General features: G+C 40.7%; 1 protein-coding gene across 1 annotated transcript in view; it reads left to right on the top strand.

Annotated features, from left to right (window-relative positions):
* The first annotated feature begins 553 nt into the window (after positions 1-553).
* Positions 554-10,783, top strand: part of LOC122794974 (fatty acyl-CoA reductase 1-like) — a 647,127-nt gene continuing 636,897 nt past the window's right edge. The window contains exon 1 of the mRNA XM_044063565.1: positions 554-1,058. The gene's annotated coding sequence lies outside the window, so the exon portion shown is untranslated. The remainder of the gene's footprint in view (positions 1,059-10,783) is intronic.

Genomic DNA, 10,783 nt, shown 5'->3' with positions numbered 1-10,783 from the left:
ACCTTTTGCACTGGCTGTGTGACTGTTTTGTCCTGCAAAATTTCACCTTTCTACAAAAAAATGTCCCACTTTGGGCATTTGAAAAGGTGGCAGGCAGCCCTAAAAAGAAAGTGATATGCTTGTGTGGTGTGAGGACATGGAGAAACACTTGAGAAGTGCAGGGTAACTGGCATACACCTCTCAACTTGAAATCTAGACAACGCCATAAATCATGGGGGGACAAGGGCACAAAAATAGGGGCACTTTTTAAAATATTGCTCTTACAAACGTATAAAGTTAATAGAATAGCACATTTTGCATTAGCAAGAATGTTATGAAGGGTATAAAGTCTTAAACTTGTCTGTCATTGTTTTCTGACTTCAGTCCTCCAGGATTTGCTAGAAACCCACAATTTTATGAAAAACATACAAAAATATTCTCCTCCTTTCCGCAAAAAATCTGGACATGTTGCAAAAATCTGTACAGTTGAGAGGTATTGGGTAAGTGAGAGTGGGCGGAACGGAGTATTTTTTTTTTTTTTTTTTTTTTGCCTGGGGGCAGTGCAGTGCGCTTTTCACATAAGGCTGATCTTGACGGCAGAATTTCGCGTATTGAATGGACAAAACTCACGTAGACAGAGTCCCCCCAAAAGAGCGCATCTAACAAACGCCAGTTTTCTTTGTTTATTACAGAATTTCCCACTGCTGTTGTGAGAAAAAAATGATACTTAAAATACATCGCTGCTAACACAGAACCATTGAAAACGTTAGCAAAAAAAAAAAGTTCCAGCACAACAAATTAGTGGCAAACAAGACTTGCTTGCGTTAGACGGACAACTAAGTTAACTAAAACTGTCAAATAATTTCTCTGCTTCAGAAACCACTGCCACACCACATCCAGGAAGTGACTGAGGGGTAGAACTCTTGAAATGGCGCCTGCGCGTTGAAACACGGGGTGCCTCACTTTAGCAGGGTTATTTCACTGAGAACCGCTTTCTCTAGTGTTGTGGGTAAATAGATTCTTTGAGGACTTTTGTGACAGAGGACAAACATTTGCTGGCTTTGGGAGGAAATAAAGAGGTGAGTTGTGGCGGTTGCCTATTTTGGCCTGAATTACAATTGATGTTGATGTCATATGCGTAACTCGGGAAGGCTGAGCAACAGACATCCTACTGCTTTCCTCAGAATTGTTAACAAGGGCCCTTTTGAGACCAAGCAGCTGCAGTAGCCTTATGGGCTGATGCATTTATTTACAATTAGATTCGTTAGTGACAGGCACAGTAAACTTTGGTTAGCAGACTGAAGTGTTTAGGAAAGGTAAATATATTTGTATTTTAACATCCAATATACACGTTAATTAGTATTTTTTTTTAGTGTTAAAATGATGAATTATATCGCATTTGCAGGGATAGTAGTGCTGTATCTGTGATTCTTATTTATGCTGTGGAGATTTATTGCAATTATTATGTTAATACGTTTTATAGTGGGCGAGAGGGTGGCAACATTAATTAGCAAGGAATAGCTAAAGAAATGTATTTAAATGTGGGCACGCTGTACCATGGTTTGTACACTCGAGTGGTGTGAGCTTTACTGCAGTCATAAGGCAAGTTCAGGTTTAGAAGAGAGTTGTGACGGCTAATTTATACAGAGGCGTCATTTTCACTTTGGCTGAATGTCTGCCAAAAAAAACCTAAGCATTCTTAAAAGAATAAAGAACCTAGTTTTGCGAATTTCACTACAATTTGTGAGTCTTAATTACAGGTGCAAGTTAGTCACTTGGGTAATAAAGCCTGTAGTAAGTGCTAGTTTTATTTTTTAACGGTATGGTGTTTGACTACATACTGTATTCTCGTTAAGCTTACACAAATTCATAACCTTGATCTTTTCTGTTTTTAGTCTGTTGGATGCCGCCTACTCCTACGTGTTGTCTGGCTTTGAGGTCTGTTAGAGTTGAGATATATACCTACTTTTGGCGTGATAGCTTGTATAGCGCAGCATAAATTTGAGGGGTGACTGTGCGTTCAGGAAGCTATTTTACTGCCGTGGCTTGATCAGTGAAAGGCACAGTTCCCCATGCTCTCAGTTTTTTACCTCTCCCATTCATCCTGTCCCTCATTAAAATGTCTTTTACCTAAAATACTGAGGATTGCAGTTGCCTACTTTTGGCGTGATAGCTTGTACAGCTCAGCATAAATTTGAGGGGTGACTGTATGTTCAGGAAGTTATTTTACTGCCGTGGCTTGATCAGTGAAAGGGCTTGATCAGTGAAAGGTGAAGTTTCCCATGCTCCCAGGTTTTTTACCTCTCGCTTTCATCCTGCCCCTCATAAAATGTCTTTTCCCTAAAACACTGAGGATTGCAGTCAATCAACAATTCCATGTGTTAGCGTTTCATACTACTAAATTATTCAGAAAATTGCATTATGATTCAAGTGACTTGAAAAGAAATGTCCCTCGCTTTGGGTCTTTGACCGCCAGCGTTTTGGGGTTTGTCCTTGATTCGTGAGCACGGTGAGAGTTGTGATGAAAAGTGGTAGTATTCTGGCGCGTTAGAAATGATCGCTCCTTATTTTTATCAAATGCAGCTGTTAAGCACAAGTCTACCTCCATAGTTTTTGTATCTCAAAAATGTGTTACTCGGAAGTGTTTAAAAAAGTAGGAGTTGTAAGAATCAAGTGTACTAAAGTTAACAGGATTCTGAATGGATGGTCAGGAATGTGTTTTAAAACGTAATTTTCAGTATATTAAATCACATTTCGGGGAAACTAGTAACTTATTACTCGTGTTGTTGGAGGTATGGCGCAAGTCTTCTGAATTCGGATGTGTGACCCAGGTGAACTTGTCTGAGTAGTTTGATTGGTTAGGTGGTGCTGAAGGGAGAGAGGTGGAATGTCTTATGAGATAAATGAGGATGATGGTTAGGAACACGAATTGCACAAACGCCAGGCTGCCTAGCCCGCACTTATTCCGCAAATGTTACTGCAGTTTTGCATGTTTTTGCTGTACCTGGTTAACTTGTATTAATCTTTAGAGGTATCAGGAATGTAGTTATACTTGTACATTTTGTACTCTGACCTCTTACCGGTAACCTCCATCTGTTTCTTAAATGTACTGTACGCTCAAATTATTGCACATATTGCATTCTTCCAAAACACACGTACTTGATAACAGGTATGCATTGTGGTGTAAGAATATTTTTCTAGTGCTAAACAGTACAGTTGTACACTTTGACAGTCGTTTGCCCTGACCCCATGTGCAAAACTGGAAAGGGGATGAGGAAATATGGATGGATTTTTTTTTTTTTTAATACTGTGAAAGTCCGACAGGGAGCATGTGCTGTTTCTCGGTGGATGCCCGGGGAGAAATGATCCAAGTAACAATTTAATGCAATCTATATTTACACAAGAACAAGTTTTATAACGCAGATTAGGTGAATACATAGCATACTGGTCAGGATGTGTTCTTCCAGAAGCAAGGATTCTGAGTGATATTCAGAAAAAAAATACATTTGAATGCAGGGAGTGTGCCTACCTACGTCCTTTCATGCCATTGTAATCGCATATGCAATTTGTGTTAAGATTTGTGTGTGTGTGTGTGTGTGTGTGTGTGTGGGGGGGGGGGGGGTTGTAACACTCTCCATTTACAGATCTTGCATTAAAATGCATGTAAATAGATATTAGGCGGAGAAGCAACCCCTGTTCTATAAACCGTATTAACAATAAAATTTTATTTGCATATGTAATTGGAAACTATGCCCCGAGACAGGAGCACTTTGATTCTGAAAAATTTGTTTTACTTGGGCTTTTAAAATTGTGCTAATTTTGCAGTATCCGATGAGCTGATTGTAATTTATATATACATTTTGTATGTGTAATTTTTATATATAATGACATACTAATGCTTGTTAGTGTGTTTGCATATAGCTTTGAAAATATCAGCATGTTACGTGTTTAACATGCAGAGAACATGTCAACATTACTGTCTTCCTGCAGCTTGTGCAAGAAAACTGCTCCAAGAATACTAAATGCACCTGATGAGTAGTCTTGTTTTTCAAAACATTCCTGTGTCCCTTTGTTAAACCATCCCTTCCAAATACCTTATCTAGAAATACTGGTATTTATCTTTCTCATATGGCATACCTTATGTTGAAGGTACTAGTTTTGCTTAGTCCATCTTTAGTTTAAAACTAAATGTGTCTTCTGTTTGTAATGTATCGGATATTTTTTTTCTGCCTGAGACTTTGTGATAACATTTCAATTGTTTTCCAGAGTTTATTCACTATAGTATTGAAATATCCAACTTTGTTACTGCAGGAGATGCTTACATTTGTCAGGTTTGACTGGAAATCACTATTCCCTTTTGTAGGTGTTGCCTTTTTTGTAGTTGCATAAAGAGTTAAAGGCATATCGGTTTCCCACACTGCCTAGACTGTCACTTGTCTTCAGTTTGCATTTTTTTTTTTTTTTTTGTGCGCGCCTGTATTTCTTTATAAATAGTGTTGCTTCCCCTTTTTATACGTTTTTCTGATTAATCTTTTTTAGAAAATCTTGAAGGAAAATTTTCCATCTTGCTTCTAGTAAGAGTGCATGTCTTTATGTTCCCAAAATACTTGTACCATCGAATTTGCTCATTAAAAGTATGCAAGGCACTTGGAACAGATTGGGCAATGTTTTTGGCTAGAGTGCCAAAAGGATGCCTATACCATTTAAGAGGTCGGGGGTGATAGACAAATGAGTAGTGTGTGATATTTGTGTGTCTGTGTGGTTGAATTACATTTGTGTGACTTAGGTTAACTATTTTTGGTTTCAAGTGAAGTACCATTTCTGCAGAATCTGCATTGGGAGACTTCTGGTTGATTGATAAATGTAAGTGATGGTTCTGGGAGTTTGTGCATGAGTACTTGTGTAAGCGTTGGGTAAGGGGATAGATAGTGTGTTTGTTGGGGGAGGTGTAGTGTTTGTCTCTTTGAGCTGTCTTGTTTAGTGTTACGGAAAGGGCTTTTTAAAGGATAAGTTGCATGTTTTGGGTTGGGGTGGTTAGCATGAATTATTGTGGTGAGCATGGGAATGAAGCTGGACTTAATTTTTTCCCCTTTAACACAGAATAAAGTTCCTGACTATCATATTCTCACTTTTTTTTTCCTTTGGAAATTTTGCTGATTTATTTTTGTTTGACATTTGTTTGCTGGGAAATTCCGACTTGGACAGGAGCCCATTTTCAGTGGAGGCTTGGGGAGAGAAGCTCCACAAAGACGTATATGATTACTCAGTATTTTACAAGAATTTACAGAAATTACAGTACAATATAACAAAATGAGAAATGGACTAAAATTATGGGAAATTACAATGTCTGAGTAATTTGCTATATATATATATATATATATATATATATATATATATATATATATATATATATATATACACACGCCTTTTTTGTAAATATTGAAATGGGTTGAAAGTTAAGAAATGAAAAGAGATCACTGGGGGTAGTTAGGTTGAAAGAATAAAGGGGAAAAAAACACTAGTGGGGGTAGTTTTTGAAGGGGTGAGGGATTAGAGGTTTATAGTAAGAAGAGTTGTTTTAAAGCAACCTGTAGATAGTTTCCTGCTGGTTTTGATGTGTAAAGATTAGGGTAAGTTAGAGGAAGGCTCAAGGAGAATAAGATGTTTGTTTAATTAGATGTTTATTCAGAACTTTTTTCAGCAATAATTGCATAACCAGTGTGGGTTATTGATAAATGACCAGCAAGCAAACAGCTTTTTAGAGTGTTTTAATTGTATCTAGTCTTGCCATTCTGCTGTCACCTCAGACATGTTTTTCCTGAGCCACAGTAATGCTTTCCTATGTTAGCCTTGCTTGTTCCATGTGTTATAGAAATGCTGAAGGGGGGGGGGGGGTCCTAGTGACACAGGTCAGGCTGGCATATTCTGTATTGCGGATATTAGAGTTACTGTAGACCTTGTGTCCTTTAAACAAAGTTTTTCCTGAACTAGGACAGTAGGGCCATTAAGTCACCATAAAGGTGATGAGATCAAGTAAAAACAGTCACCTGCTTTCCCAGGGTGTCCCAGAATTCTTGGATTAACATTGTTTAAACCTTGTTTCTCTTTTACAAAGCATATGAATAAAAATTTGAGTCTAATCCAGATTGAGCAGATGCAATTTAGAGTTTACAGTTTATTGCAGATTAACAGGGATTTGGTAATAAACTTAATTTCATAATCCTTTGTTTCAAATTCTGCAAGTCTCTATTTGCTTATTCCAGTATTTTTGAGTAAAATCTGTTAACCAGAAAGTGCTATGTGTCCCCTGTAAAGGGATACTTGTGTCTTGTGGGCTTATCTGGTTAATAAATTGGGGTGGTATATATTTGCAAGTTTTTTTTTTTTTTTTTTTTTTTTGCACAGGAAGTTCAAAGTGGAAGTGCCAGCTTTTTAAGAGTAGAGGCTTTGGCTCTCCTTAGGTTCCCAGTGACCGGGGTTCATAGTTAACACGTTGCTAGACAAACCATCTTGGCGATGAATGGGAGTGAGATGTTTATGCCACTGCCTTAACACTTGGGGAAAGGATCTGGATTGTATCTGATCCATTGGACATACCAGGGGAGGGCTGCAGACAGAGTGCAACTGCTGTACCCAGGGTGGGGCTGTATGCAAGGAAATATTTGCTTTTAGAGGTCAGAGTAATGGGCATTATGCATGCATTCAGCCTGGCAAAGGAGAAAACTAGGTGTGTTTTGTAACCTCACTGGATTAAAGCTGAGTTTTCCTTTTTTTTTTTTTTCCAGTATAAATTGGGCAATAATTTGGAATGGAGTCTTGCATTGTTGCTGTTTTATCAGTGAGTTTTGGCTGTGTGCTACAGTTTTGTTTGTGTCCAGTTTTAATGGAATACTGGTGTTGCTGATGACCATAGTAACAAAGCAGTTGTGGGTGTATGCAGTTCAAAGTTAAAGCCATCAAATTTTAACTAACTTTTCCATCCAATTGACAGTAGGTTCTGTCAGTAATTCTACATAGTTGCCCTAGTTTGATTTCTGATCTCCATTTCTTTTTCTCTTTTGGCATAATTTATGCATTGAAGAAATCTCCTTGTCTGGTGTGTGTGTACTTCTACTACTTGTTCTTCTTTCGGCTTTTCCCGGTTAGGGGTCGCCACAGCGGATCACCTGTTTCCATTTCTTCCTGTCCTTTGCATCTTGCTCTGTTGCACCAACTACCTGCATGTCCTCTCTAACCACATTGATAAACATTATCTTAGGCCTTCCTCTTTTCCTCTTAACTGGCAGCTTCATCATTTTTCCCAATATACCCAGCATCCCTCCTTGGCACATGTCCAAACCAATGCAATTTTGCCTCTCTGGCTTTGTCTCCAAACCGTCCAACTTGAGCTGACCCTCCTAATATACTTATTCTTAATCCTGTCTATCCTTGTCGCACCCAGTGCAAATCTTTTAACTCTGCCACATCCAGCTCTGACTCCTGCCTTTTTGTCAATGCCACAGTCTCCAACCTATATAACATAGCTGGTCTCGCTACCCTTTTGTAGACCTTCCTTTTCACTCTTACTGGTACTAGTCTGTCACAAATCACTCCTGACGCTCTCTTTTCCATCCTTTCTGTACTCTCTTCTTCCACTCACAATTACTCTGAACCATTTATCCCAAGTATTTAAACTCGTCCACCTTTGTCAGCTCTACTCCTTGCATCCTTACCATTCCTCTATCCTCCCTTTCATTCACACACATACATATTCTGTCTTAGCCGGACTATCTCCACCTCTCCAGGGTCTCCTCAACCTGTTCCCTACTCTTGCCTACATATCACAATGTCATCTGCAAACATCATAGTCCATGGGGGCTCCTGTCTGATCTCATCTGTCAACCTGTCAATCACCAGTGCAAATAAGAGAGGGCTCATAGCTGATCCTTGATGCAGTTCCACCTTAAACGCATCTGTTACTCCCACTGCAGATCTCACCGCGGACACACTACCCTTGTACGTATCCTGTACCACTCTTTCATACATCTCTGCCACTCCCGACTTCTTCATACAATACCACAACTCCTCTCTAGGTACCCTGTCATATATGCTTTCTCTAACTCCCCAAAGACACAATGCAACTCCTTCTGACCTTCTCTGTACTTCACCATCAACACTCTCAGAGCAAATGTCGCATCTGTAGTGCTCTTTCCTGGCATGAAACCATACTGCTGATCAGTAATGATCACCTCCCTTATTAACCTAGCTGCCAGTACTCTTTCCCATAATTTCATGCTGTGACTGATCAGTTTTATCCTCTGTAGTTACTACAGCTCTGCACATCACCCTTAAAAACGCCTTTTCTCCACTCCTCAGGCATCCTCTCTCTTTCACTTTCCAAGATTTCATTAAACAGTCTGGTTAAAAAATTCACTGCCATTTCTCCTAAACACCAAGCTTCCATAGGTATGTCATCTGGACCAACAGCCTTTACATTCTTCATCCTCTTCATAGATATCCTTACTTCCGCCTGGCTAATGCATTACACTTCCTGATTGACTATCCCCACATCATCTAGCCTTCCCTCTCCCATTCTCTTCATTCATCAGCCCGTCAAATTACTCCTTCCATCTGTTCAACACATTCTCCTCGCTAGTGAACACATTTCCCTCGCTATCCTTTATCACCCTTACCTGCTGCACATCTTTCCTAGCTCGGTCTGTCTACCAATTGGAACAGGTCCTTTTCTCCTTCCTTGGTGTCCAACCTTTCATATAGCTCTCTATATACACCTTATCCTTAGCCACCTCTCTCTCTTTACCATGCACCTCATCTCCTTATACTCCTGTCTACTTGCTTCATCTCTCTGACAATCCCACTTCTTCACCAACCTCTTTCTCTGTATACTCTCCTGTACTTCCTCATTCCATCACCAGGTCTCCTTGTCCTCCTTCTGTCCAGATGTCACACCAAGCACCTTTCTAGCAGTCTCCCTTACTAGCTCTGCTATAGTTACCCAGCTATTCGGTAACACTTCATTGCCACCCAGTGCCTGTCTTAACTCTTCCCTAAACTCGCCTGACAATCGCCCTTTTTCAGTTTCCACTATTTGATCCTTGGTGCTGCTCTCACACTCCTCCTCCTCCTCCTCCTCCTCCTTGATCACCAGTGTCATTCTACAGACCACCATTCTATGCTGCCTAACTACACTCTTACCCCCCCTCCCCCCCCCGTCACCACTTTACAGTCTCCATATCTCCTTCAAACCGGCCCTCCTGCATTGGATATAATCCACCTGTGTGCATCTCCCTCCACTCTTGTATGTCACCCTATGCTCCTCCCTCTTGTTAAAATACATATTCACCAAAGCCATCTGACCTTCTGCATTCCTTTCCTTAACACCATACCTACCCATCACGTCCTCATCCCCTCTGTTCTTGTCACCAACATGCCCATTGAAATCTGCTCCGATCACCACTCTCTCACCCTTTGGTAAGTCATCACCCTTACCAGCCTCAGTAAGAAACTGAGATCCCTCATAAAATCCTCCAAAGCTAGTTACGAAAATAAAATTGCCAAAGATTCCAAAGACAACCCCAAGGCATTCTATAACTGTCAAGAATCTAAATGGCAATGCTCGGATCTGCTCTGAGCTAAACAAATGGCATTAAATATACTGATCCCAAGGATATCGCCAATATCCTGGCAGATCGATTCAGTGCCAACTTCACCCCCTAAATGGCCCATCTCAATACTGGAAGATTGCCAAATTCTGGTAATGGCCACACAGGTAAAAAAACGCACTCTCCAAAGCTAAGAATACAGCATCCATGGGACCAGATGACTTCCTGGGCTGTGTACTACACTTCACCCCCTAAATGGCCCATCTCAATACTGGAAGATTGCCAAATTCTGGTAATGGCCACACAGGTAAAAAACGCACTCTCCAAAGCTAAGAATACAGCATCCATGGGACCAGATGACTTCCTGGGCTGTGTACTACAATATGAACTGGCACCTCACCTAAGTGTCATGTTTAATTATAGCCTCACCTCAGGTTTCATGCCCACAGAGTGGCGCAGAGCTACAGTTATCCCACTCCACAAGGGGGGATCCACTTTGGATCCTGGAAACTACCGTCCTATCAGTCTGACAAACCTCATCTGCAAGGCCATGGAGCGTATTATCATGGAACTTATAAACAAAGACATTGGCAACCTTCAAACACTGGAACCCACCCAGTTTGGGTTCGTGAAGGGCTGATCTTGTCTCCTGAACCTGATTGACTTCTTCGAATCGGTCTCCAGAGCCATGGACAAGGGTAAGGTGGTCCACAGCCTATCTAGACCTTGGCAAGGCCTTTGATACCATCCCCCACTCTGGAATCATAGATAAACTTACTAAGCTGGGCATTAATGCCTACGTCACCCAATGGGTTGCTAACTGGCCTACTGATAGAACCCACACTGTAAAAGTGGCTGACTCCAAATCCAGCTCCAGACAAGTGGGGTACCTCAAGGTTCAGTCCTGGGACCACTCTCTTGTTTGGCATCTACTTCTCTGAAGTACAGGCCAACACTAAGGGACTCTGGCTAACAAAGTTCGCAGATGACTGCATACTGGCAGCCATTATTGAATCCCCAAATGATGTGGATACTCTACAAAAGGGCCTTACAGAAACAGATGCTTGGTGCCAGAGCCATGGGCTCAAGCTCAATGCCAAGAAATGTAGAGTTATCCCCTTTGGGGGAAAAACATGTATCCGTGAATTACCGTATAGGTGGCAGTACACTAAACACCAAAAGTGTGATGAGAGTCTGGGACA

This window comes from Protopterus annectens, chromosome 2.part1, assembly GCF_019279795.1.
Source record: "Protopterus annectens isolate FY-2018-M chromosome 2.part1, PAN1.0, whole genome shotgun sequence".
Taxonomy (NCBI): Eukaryota; Metazoa; Chordata; order Ceratodontiformes; family Protopteridae; genus Protopterus; species Protopterus annectens.
The sequence above is the reverse complement of the archived record's forward strand: the minus strand, read 5'-3'. Positions and strand labels throughout refer to the sequence as shown.